The 10,677-nt window shown below is 39.1% G+C and overlaps 1 pseudogene; it reads left to right on the top strand.

Annotated features, from left to right (window-relative positions):
* Positions 1 to 9,165: 9,165 nt before the first annotated feature.
* On the top strand, positions 9,166 to 10,445 carry LOC133248637 (cyclin-G2-like; annotated as a pseudogene).
* Positions 10,446 to 10,677: the final 232 nt, after the last annotated feature.

The raw sequence follows: 10,677 nt of genomic DNA, 5'->3' as shown, positions 1-10,677 counted from the left end.
AAAACAGAGTTAAAAATTCGAATTCATGATTACTAATTCATGATTACTATCACAAGCATAAACTAGGCACAGTAGAGCATGGAAGAGCTGTCTGTGTCATTCCAGGGGAATAATATTAATAATAACACACCGTTCTGAAAATACTCGATTATTAGGTATTGAGATGGCAATTAAAAGGTTCTACATATCAGTAAAAACTGAAACAGCAAAGGTTTTGGAAATTTGGTCATGGAGATTTTAGGAAAGCATTAGTGGATACACATTGTCAGATTTCTCTCTTTAATAACTCATACAAGCTGATTTGTATAGTTTTTGGGTATACAAAATTATCTGGAAGGATTTGAATGAAAAAATTACCTCTCTGTGAAAAATTTTATGCAAGGAGAAAACAATCACAGTCCCTGTTGTGTTTAAGGATTCTTTTCATCAAGTTAGAATGGGATTTCTGAACCATGGCTGAATGCATTTATATATAAATGAAGATTCCTCACCTTTGTAACTGTTGAGTTTTTTGAGAGTTTTAGTGATGAGAAAGCCAATGTGAAACAAATGATTGCAATTCAAGGAAATCACTTATCAAAGTTGCACATTTATCCAGTAGTTGAAGAGATTCTTATAGAATTTTTAAGTTGTCAAGGAACAGTAATTTGGGAGAAGTATTCAGATGACCACTAAATTAAGGAAAAGTATGTGCTTACAGTAATATTGTAATACAAATGATGTGGAAAGAGCACAAGCTTTAAAGTCACAATACGGCCTTCAAACTTGAGCCCTGGTCTAAATCAGCTATAGGACTTTGGGAAGCAATTTAGTATCACTGAGTCTCTACTTCTTCATCTGAAGGTTGAATATATGTATACAATTGGATATAATTAAAGATGTAAATGTAAATACATATCTAGATACAGTGTTTAGCACAATCTAGCAGAAAAATGTAACATATAATTCCTTTGTTTTCTTGCTTGAAATAATCAAATTTTTCTTATTTTTTTCTGATTAATCCCTAATGGCAATCTTAAAAACTGTTTTTTTTCACCCTTTTTAAAAGAGCTATTCTTTTAAAGATATGTACATCATGGGTAGAAATAATTTGTATGTCACCATTTACTCCTGCATCTAATAAACTTCTCATTATTATCAATTCTCTTCCTTTATCAAATCAATGAATGAAATTAAAAATCTTGTATTAAGGCTATCAATTATTTAGTGATCAGTAATAAAATACCCTGGTGGTTCAAATGGTAAAATAATCTGTCTTCAATGCAAGAGACCTGGGTTCAATCCCTGGGTTGGGAGGAGCCCCTGGAAAAGGAAATGGCAGCCCACTCCAGTATCCTTGCTTGGAGAATACCATGGACAGAAGAGCCTGGAGGGCTACAGTCCATGGGATCACAAAGAGTTGGACATGACTGAGAGACTAATACACACACATATGGAAGACTAATTTTATATCCATAGAGACTTTAGGCAACATTCCTAATATGCTTGATGTGTTACATTAAGACAATTGTTTGTCTGTAATTCTATAAGTGATTTTTCCCAAAGATGGTTGCAATAATATGTCACCCCATAGAGTGTTCTTATGTAGTGAATTTGGCTTCACATCAGGAAGTGGGATCCATTTCCCCTCTGCTTGGTTCTGGATAACTTGTTACTTGTTTCTAACAATGGTTTTGGCTGCATTAATGCTGTGTTACTTCTCAGATTAGGCAAGAAACAGTCACCTAATTTCCGCCATGTTTGTTGATACTTTTAAGCCACAAGGTAAAAAGTCAGACTACATGACTGAAAAATTGCAGAGGCCAAATGCAGATTCTGTAATCAATAGCCAGATCTGTATTCCCAGCCAGGAGCAGGTATCAATTATCTTCCAGGTGAGTGAGTCATTTTGGGTTGATTTCAGGCCCATCTCACTATATTTATATGATGGACTCCAAATTAGAACCACCCAGCTGAACTCTTAGTGCTTCCATATTCTTTTTTTTTTTTCTAAATTTCAGATTTTTTGAGGTATAATTGATCCATAACTTTGTGAACAAAATAAAATGGTTGCTTTAAGCTGCTAAGTTTTGGGGTTAATTTTTTGGCTTCCCTGGTAGCTCAGCTGGTAAAGAATCTGCCTGCAATGCAGGAGACCCCAGTTCAATTCCTGGGTCAGGAAGATACCTGGAGAAGGGATAGGCTACCCACTCCAGTATTCTTGGGCTCCCCTGGTAGCTTAGCTGGTAAAGAATCTGCTTGCAATGCCAGAGACCTGGGTTCGATCCCTGGGTTGGGAAGAGCCCCTGGAGAAGGGAACAGCTACCCACTCCAGTATTCTGGCCTAGAGAATTCCATGGACTGTATAGTCTTTGGGTCACAAAGAGTCAGACACGGCTGAGTGACTTTCACCTTCACTTTCATGTCAAACTTTGAATAAAGCAAGGATACTAAAAACATTTTGTCAAGTATTCAGGGGATTTAATTAATATGGCAACAGTTTATAAAATTCTTTGGAGACACTAAAGGAGGAAACAGAGATGACATGTCTGTGATTTCAGTTGTGTGGTAGAAAGTTATCTGATAGAATGTGTGATACATAGACTCTAAAATGTTATACTTTATGAAAGATCACCAAATTGAAGAGTAATGTAAAACCTCGCAGAACATGTATTTTACCACTGTAGCCGTTACTCTTTATATTATGTTAGTTCTGGCAACTAGGGAGTTTATTTATTATGGTCTTAGATTAAGTATCATGTAATTTTCTTGCTGAAAGTATTTTATTTCCTCCAACAGTTTCACCAATGACTCAGATAAATATAACATAATTTGTGGAGATAATAATTTATGCTTGGTTCTTATTCCTATAAGATACAGAAAAGAATAGACGAGATCCCTCCAGTCCTACTCCAAGAAGAGAAGCAAGCTTTGTTTTTATTGTTCCAAGATCTGAAGTAGAAATGCCAACAACTCCATTCAGGATCTAAACTTCTTCTATCTGGAGTGGCGTGTGTGTGTGTGTGTGTGTGTGTGTGTGTTAGTTGCTCTGTCATGTCTGACTCTTTGTAACCCCATGGACTTTAGCCTGCTATGCTCCTCTGTCCATGGAATTCTCTAGGCCAGAATACTGGAGTGGGTAGCCATTCCCTTCTCCAGAGGATCTTCCCTATCCAGGAATTGAACCCCAGTCTCCTGTACTGCAGGCAGATTCTTTACTGCCTGAACAACCAGGGAAGCCCAGGGGGAGTCTAAGGAGATTATAATGGATATGGGCCCACCTGGGGTGGAAGAGTAAATGTTGAGTTTCTACTGAGACTGAGAAGGAAGGGTTTTCCTATGCTAGATCTTCATGGTACAAAGTGGAATAAAAAATGCTCTCTGAGCTGTGGTACATATACACAATGGAATATTACTCAGCCATTAAAAAGAATACATTTGAATCAGTTCTAATGAGGTGGATGAAACTGGAGCTTATTATATAGAGTGAAGTAAGTCAGAAAGAAAAACACCGATACAGTATACTAATGCATATATATGGAATTTAGAAAGGTGGTAATGATAACCCCACGTGTGAGACAGCAAAAGAGACACAGATGTATAGAATAGTCTTTTGGACTCTGTGGGAGAGGGCGAGGGTGGGATGATTTGGGAGAATGGCATTGAAACATGTATATTATCATATGTGAAACGAATTGCTAGTCCAGGTTTGATGATGCATGAGATGGTGCTCAGGGCTGGTGCACTGGGACCTATAGGGATGTCAGAAATATTAGGACTCCTTTTTTTTTATACTGTCCATAACATTCTCTTCGGAGAAGGCAATGGCACCCCACTCCAGTACACTTGCCTGGAAACTCCCATGGACAGAGGAGCCTGGTAGGCTGCAGTCCATGGGGTCGCAAAGAGTCGGACACGGGACACGACTGAGTGACTTCACTTTTCAGTTTCATGCATTGGAGAAGGAAATGGCAACCCGCTCCAGTGTTCTTGCCTGGAGAATCCCAGGGACGGGGGAGCCTGGTGGGCTGCCGTCTATGGGGTCACACAGAGTCGGACACGACTGAAGCGACTTAGCAGCAGCAGCAACATTCTCTTTACCCTTTATATCACTTTGCCACTGGTATTGTCTAAATCAATTATTATCTTCCTTGAGAAGACAATTGACATTTTTAATTGTTCATTACTATATTCTCATTGTCTGGCACAGTTCCTGGCTTTGTGTCTGGAACATAAATACAAAATAAATATGTGTTCATTGACATAATACTAAAATTGTATCTACCTCAATAATCCCAATATTTTCAGATCACTTTTATATCATATATTTATCTTGTCTATCCTGTCATATTTTTTATGAATCCTTTGTGAAGAACTGACATTTTTGTAAGTTATGTTACCAAAATTACTAGAGTTACTTAAATTCCACACCAACTTCTCCTTCTGAATATTTCCTTCTCACCCTTTTAAATGATCACTTTTATCTTCTCCTCTCTATTATTTAGGCATCACTAAAGTGAGTGGTCAGTTTATAAGACATCTACAGATTTACTTTTTGAGTTTTCCTGTAACATTTTAGTCCTCAGTGTTCTAAGTGGCCTCTTTCAGCATGGCTCCCTGCTCTCTCTTTAGACTTCTGGAGACATCCGTCCACTGTCTTTGGTAGTCCAAAGCACTCTTCAATGTGGTTTCCTGGTAGGAAGCTGTTTACTGTTCTCCTGCTTTTGATTATCAATTTTGCTCTACTATTCAGGAGTTTTCTTTGCATGTTTTAAGGCTGGACTGCAATGTTATAATATCCATATTCCTTATATTAAATATTTGCTGTTCTTCACATTTTTCTTGACTATCTCTGTTTTATAAACAGCATGTTTATATGAGGCTCTGTCCTTTCCTTGGCTTAAAGATATTTCTCAGTGAAGTCAGATTATTGTTTCCCAGTTTTCCCCTGTTACTTTGAAAGCTCCACTGTCCCATTCCCAAGTTAGGACCTATCAATCGTATCTTCTGAGCAAGCTTTTCCTCAGGACTCAGTCAGAAGAAGTCATCTGTTAGAAAAATGGAATAAAAATATATGCCTCATGTGTATGTTTACACACACATTTATTTTGTCCAAGCCCTGTAGAGCATTATTTTCCAACTAAATCATTGAATTCTAGTTTCTTCATCAAGAGTCTCACTGGTGTTCCTTATGGTTGGCTAATTCTGAAGCTATAGATAAACACTAATCTTAATTCAAAGTGTTTAGCCTAATTGCTTTTTACCCATAAGCAGGCCCATAGTTCTTTGTTACTTCCTTCAGCAAGTTTATACTGAGTATTTACTGTATGTCAGGCCCTGTGCTGTGTGCTGAGAGTGTGCAAACACAAACCACGGAGTTACTACACTTGTGTGACTATCTCACGTGGGAAACAGCTGTGTTGTATAATATAAACCAAACTATGAAATATCAGGAACTATGGAAGCCTCAGCCATGTGATGGTGGTGGCTAACCAGAGGAAAATGCTTACAGGAACTGAACCCAGAGATACTTCTTAAAGGACGAGGGGAGTCAGTGAGTGTCAGGGACGGGGATGGGAGAAGCGTGGAGGAGAAAGGCAAGAGCAAATGCACAGAAGTAAAGGCCCGCCTAGGAGGTGGGGTGTGTGTGTGTGTGTGTGTGTGTGGGTGGGTGTGGGTGTGGGTGTGGGTGTGGGTGTATGTGTTCCCATAGTTTACATTGGCTGGAATTTGACTAGTCCAACAAGGAGTAACGGAAGGTCAGAGGGATGGGTAAGAGCAGGTCCTGGATCGTCTTGCATGCCTTATAAAGGGACTTGGATTTTATGCTAAAGGTGAGTGATTTTTAATCTTTCAATAACATTCCCCTTTGAGAATCTGTTGACAGCACTGGAACTCCTCCGAATAGTGGGGAGACACTTACACATGTTCATAGATTAAAGGGCTTCCACTCAAAGACAGTTCATATCTTCTGCTCCAAATGCAAGCAAATGACAAAATATTAAAATAACTTAATGGATGATAAAAAGTTATTTTGTATGTGTATTTAAAATAAAGAATAAAATGAAAACTCTAAACAACAATAACATTGTGTGAGAAGGGATTGTGAAAGATGACATGATCGGTTGGGGGCAGAGGTAAAAATACCGTTAAATTTTGCTAAAAATTACAGTGAAATACTCATGTCAACATTTTAGTTGACGTCACCAAAAAGAATAAAAATGCAATCTACAGCTTTAAAAACCATAACAGAAAAAAGAAAACATAAAAATGGACATATACACATTGCTATATTTCAGATGGATAACCAACAAGGGCCTACTGAAGAGCACACGGAACTCTGCTCAGTGTTGTGCGGCGGCCCGGAGGGGAGGGGAGATTGGGGGAGAATGGATACGTGTATATGTATGGCTGAGTCGCTTTGCTATTCAGCTGAAACTATCACAAAATTGTTTGTTAATCAGGTATACCCCAATAAAAAATAAAACAGGTAAACAATAGTTATCAAATGGAAGATAAGTAGGGAAGGAATCTAAGAAAAACTCTGGATAAACAGAAACCACAAAATAGGATTGTAAAAAAATCATAATATAGTAGTAACCATAATAAATACAACTGGGCTAATTTTACCAGGCAGATTTTTATCACATGGAATAACAAGAATAAAAATTTTAGGCACATTCTGCTTATAAGGGACACCCAAATTAAATAACTAATCACCTAAGTCAAAACTACACAGAAATGGGTGAGGAAATATATACCATTCAAAAATATATATACCATTCAAAAAAGTTAATCTGGCCGAATTAATATTGGGCAAAATAAAGTAAGGCAAAAAGCATTTATGAGAATAAAGCAAGGGTACTACATAAGAATGATAAGGTAAAAGAGAAGATTAAAAAATATGAGGTACTGATGGAGTAGTAGGTAGCTTGGGACAAGATGGGGTCCATGGTATACATGATAAATTTTAAGATTTTTGGAAAAAGAGTGCAGGTGGTTGAGAATGGGCATAACCTAATTGTTGGCAGGTCTCGTGGTTAGAAAAATTAGGGGTAAAAGTGGAGGGGGGCGTGCGTTTTCACTTGTGTCCATTGGTTTTCAGAAAAGCTCCCTAGACTTCCCTGGTGGTGCAGAGAATAGGAATTTGCCAGTCAATGCAGGAGACACGGGTTTGATCTCTGGTTCGGGAGGATCCCACATGCCACAGGGCAACTAAGCCCAGGTGCCCCAACTACTGAACCTGTGCTCTAGAGCCTGCTGCCACAACTCCCAAGCCTGCAGTGCTGTGGATACTGAAGCCCCAGCGTCTAGAGCCCATGCTGCTCGACAAGAGAAGCCCCCGCAAGGAGAAGCCGTGCACACGGTGAAGAGCAGCGCCTGCTCGCCCACAACCAGAGAAAGCCCCTGCACAGCAACGAAGACCCAGCGCAGTCAAAACTAAACAACTAAATTAAATAAGTAAAATCATATAAATTAAAAAATATATATAAGCTCACTTTGAAGCATTCCCAAATTATTCTGGCAGGCTTGAAAGTGGTATTTCATATGCTCCCAGGACCATTCTGCCAGCTGCATTAACTGAACTTGTGGTCAACTGTTCAAGGCTAAGTTCCTAACCTTACTACTGGAGCAACTACCTCCTCTCAGGACCATGTGATTCACATCTTTCTTTATGGGTTTGCTGAGGAATGGTATTTACACAATCAGCAAGAGAAGGCTGGTTACTCAATGAAAGTTTACTGCATGTATTTTGACAAAACTACAAAACATCAACCGAGATTGTTCTTGTCAGTGAAGGCTCATGTATTACAGATCTTTTCTTGCATTAAAGAGACTTTTCTACTTTATATTCCACACTCTTTCTCTTGCCATAGAATACACGGTTGTCAATGGTCTATATCCCTTCTATAGAAGGCAGAAATGAAAGGGAGTTAAGGGGCTGGTGAGCACATATTAAGGCAGGAAATGAATGTTAGGTCAGATTTAAATCTGGGGGGAAATTGAAAGCCTATTCTGTGAAACAACTGCTAGGCATTGTACTCATTGAACAGTTCAAGCCTTAGCTAGGACCTCTCCTCTGAAGGCTAGCAGGCATAACTTGGAGCTGAAGTCAGCTATTGGGCTGATTTCAGGCAGTCAGGATAAATCCAGATTGGCTTTTCTCATTTGCTACATTGTTTCAGTCCACATGACAGATGGTGGTGTCCTGGTTTAAAATGACATCACTGGATTAGGATGACAGCTTCTGGAGTGTTCAAATTTTGATCATACTTTGAAGGTAGAGTCATAAATAATATTCTAATGCTGCAAATGATATATAACAATATGTATGACCTCCAACCCATCCATATGCATGCTGTCATACTGTCCAATGTTTCAGAAATATTGACTGCTAACTACTGAGCCCTTCCAGTTAAGTTTAGCGGATTGCCCACTCTTGTCCATTAGCTCTCCCTCCAAAAACTTCACTAAAATACCAGTGAAGAATCAAAAAAGGATTAACCACAAGGATAAAGACAACATAAAGAGAAAACTATGGATGAAAGATTTCAAAAAATGTTTAGATAACAAAATGATGGGGAAGATTTGATGGACTTGGGTAGAAGAAATAGAAATCCAAATGCCTACAGGAGGTGAAGTACCTACAAGAATTGATCTAATTTGCCTTGCAGAACGCCTACAACAAGACCTGATTGGTTTAGTACCTGTATGTCAATTGGTTGAACTTGCCTGCTCCCCTGCACTTCCCTGAGAAGTCAGGGAACTACCTCAACATATCCATCCTTCGGGGCAACAGGTGCAGTCTGGAGAAACTACGCCACAGAGCTCTGGATTCAGCGACAACAGATACAGGATAAAGTATCTGTTGGTGCTAAGAGCAGTGGTGTTATATAAACATCTACATATTAAAATGCTGGACTAGGAAGCTGCTTCTGCTTTGTTAGACAGCCGGGTTTATACCTTCCACCAACCCACACCTAGGCACGTCCTCCAATCAGCTTCTCATTTTCACACATGAACGAGTGCTGATAATAACTGGACATTTGAGAAAAGACAACTCAAAATGCAGAGCCAAAAATAAATAGAAAAAAAGAAATGTGGACAAAAGCAATCAATGGAACAGAGAACCAAAAGAAAGTCATAGTTTATATCATCAAGGGTAGAAAAAAAATGGGGACAAAAATGGGATCTTATGAAAAAAAAATCAAAGAGCAATTTTTCACCTTGGAAATTAAAAATATGATGAACACGGAGAGGTTTGCTCCAGCTTCTGCTGAAGAGTTGCTGGGAGAGCAGAGTCTGCAGGAGGAGCTGCTGCCAGCGGGAGGGTGGGCGTGGGCAGTAGCACTGAGCTCCACTATGAGGCTGAGGAGGGGACGCAGAGGTGGGGGAGGAGTGGGTGCTTGCCGGGGGACTGCTGCACTGGTGGGTCGCTGACCCAGGGAAGGGTCCGTATGCTCCTCTGTGCCCACCCCTCTCCAGACTACATGCTCCGTCTCCCACAGCACAGGTCTTGGAAGTCTGGAAGAAGGTCAGCTCTCTCTCTCTGGAGCAGGAACAGGAATTCCAAGCACAAAAAAATGACTGAGCCTGATGAAGGCTACTTCTGAGAACAATAACAAGTTGTGTTGAAGATAGAGACATGTTGAGATTTAAGGGCTTTAAGCACCTTTTAAAATTTTCAATCTCGCACGTAAACTTTTATCCTGGCTGTCAATATTTTGGACAGATTCTTGGCTTTTATGAAGGTAGACCCTAAAATTTGTCTTTCACTGGAGTCTGTTGTTTTTGCTGGCTGCCAGAATAGTTAAAAAAGAATGCAATGTTTCATCTACTCAAAAAGTAATCTGGATTAGTCAATGTAAATGCATTGCTTCTGACAGAAAACAAAGGAAAAAATAATTTTGGAAAAAAAAATCAGGACTGTGAAATGGAACATACTGCTTATTAAACTTTTTTTTTTTTTTTTGCTTACCCAAGACTATTATACTTCATATTTCAGAGAGGAAAGAAATATTGAGCCTTGATAAATTGGAAGCTTCGCTTAAAGCTTGCAATTTTCTGGTAGTCTTTTCAAAAGCAAAGCCATCTGTATTAGTTCTGTGCCTTTTCAATCCGTAAGTAGAAACATAATTCATTACTGCAACTTCTCTAGCTTGTTATAAAGTATTCAAAAATTAATGATACTGAGTCCTTTTACTGGAGGGAAATAGCTTCTAAAGACTAGCTGAATATTTTCTCTTGAATGTTGCAAGGAACTGGTTTGGATTACTTCCAGGTACAGAGCCCAGACCATCCAAGACAGCAAATACAATGTTCCCGAGTTGTCAACAATACCTGAGGATTGTTGTCTTGATGAAAGTGAAAGTGAAGCCTTGGAAGACATGTGTTTCAGAGAATCAGGTCTCAGCAGTTCTCTTCCCAGCTCAGTGATCAAAGACATGCTGTCTTTTTCAACTTAAAAGTGGCGCCGTCTCTGTGCTGTCCGTCTTAGAAATCTAATTGCACTGGGTCAGACTTTGAAGTATACATATAGCTTATGAGTAATAAATACGAAAGTAGGTAGTTTTTGGTCCAGTCCCTATCTAGGCAGGAATACAAAGATGGAAACACCTGTTGTCAATAATTATTTGAATCAGATCTGGTTTATTTTCATATTTTGAGCTATCAAATGGGTTGTTGGTGGTGGTTTAC

This window comes from Bos javanicus, chromosome 5 (assembly GCF_032452875.1).
Source record: "Bos javanicus breed banteng chromosome 5, ARS-OSU_banteng_1.0, whole genome shotgun sequence".
NCBI lineage: Eukaryota > Metazoa > Chordata > Mammalia > Artiodactyla > Bovidae > Bos > Bos javanicus.
The sequence above is the reverse complement of the archived record's forward strand: the minus strand, read 5'-3'. Positions and strand labels throughout refer to the sequence as shown.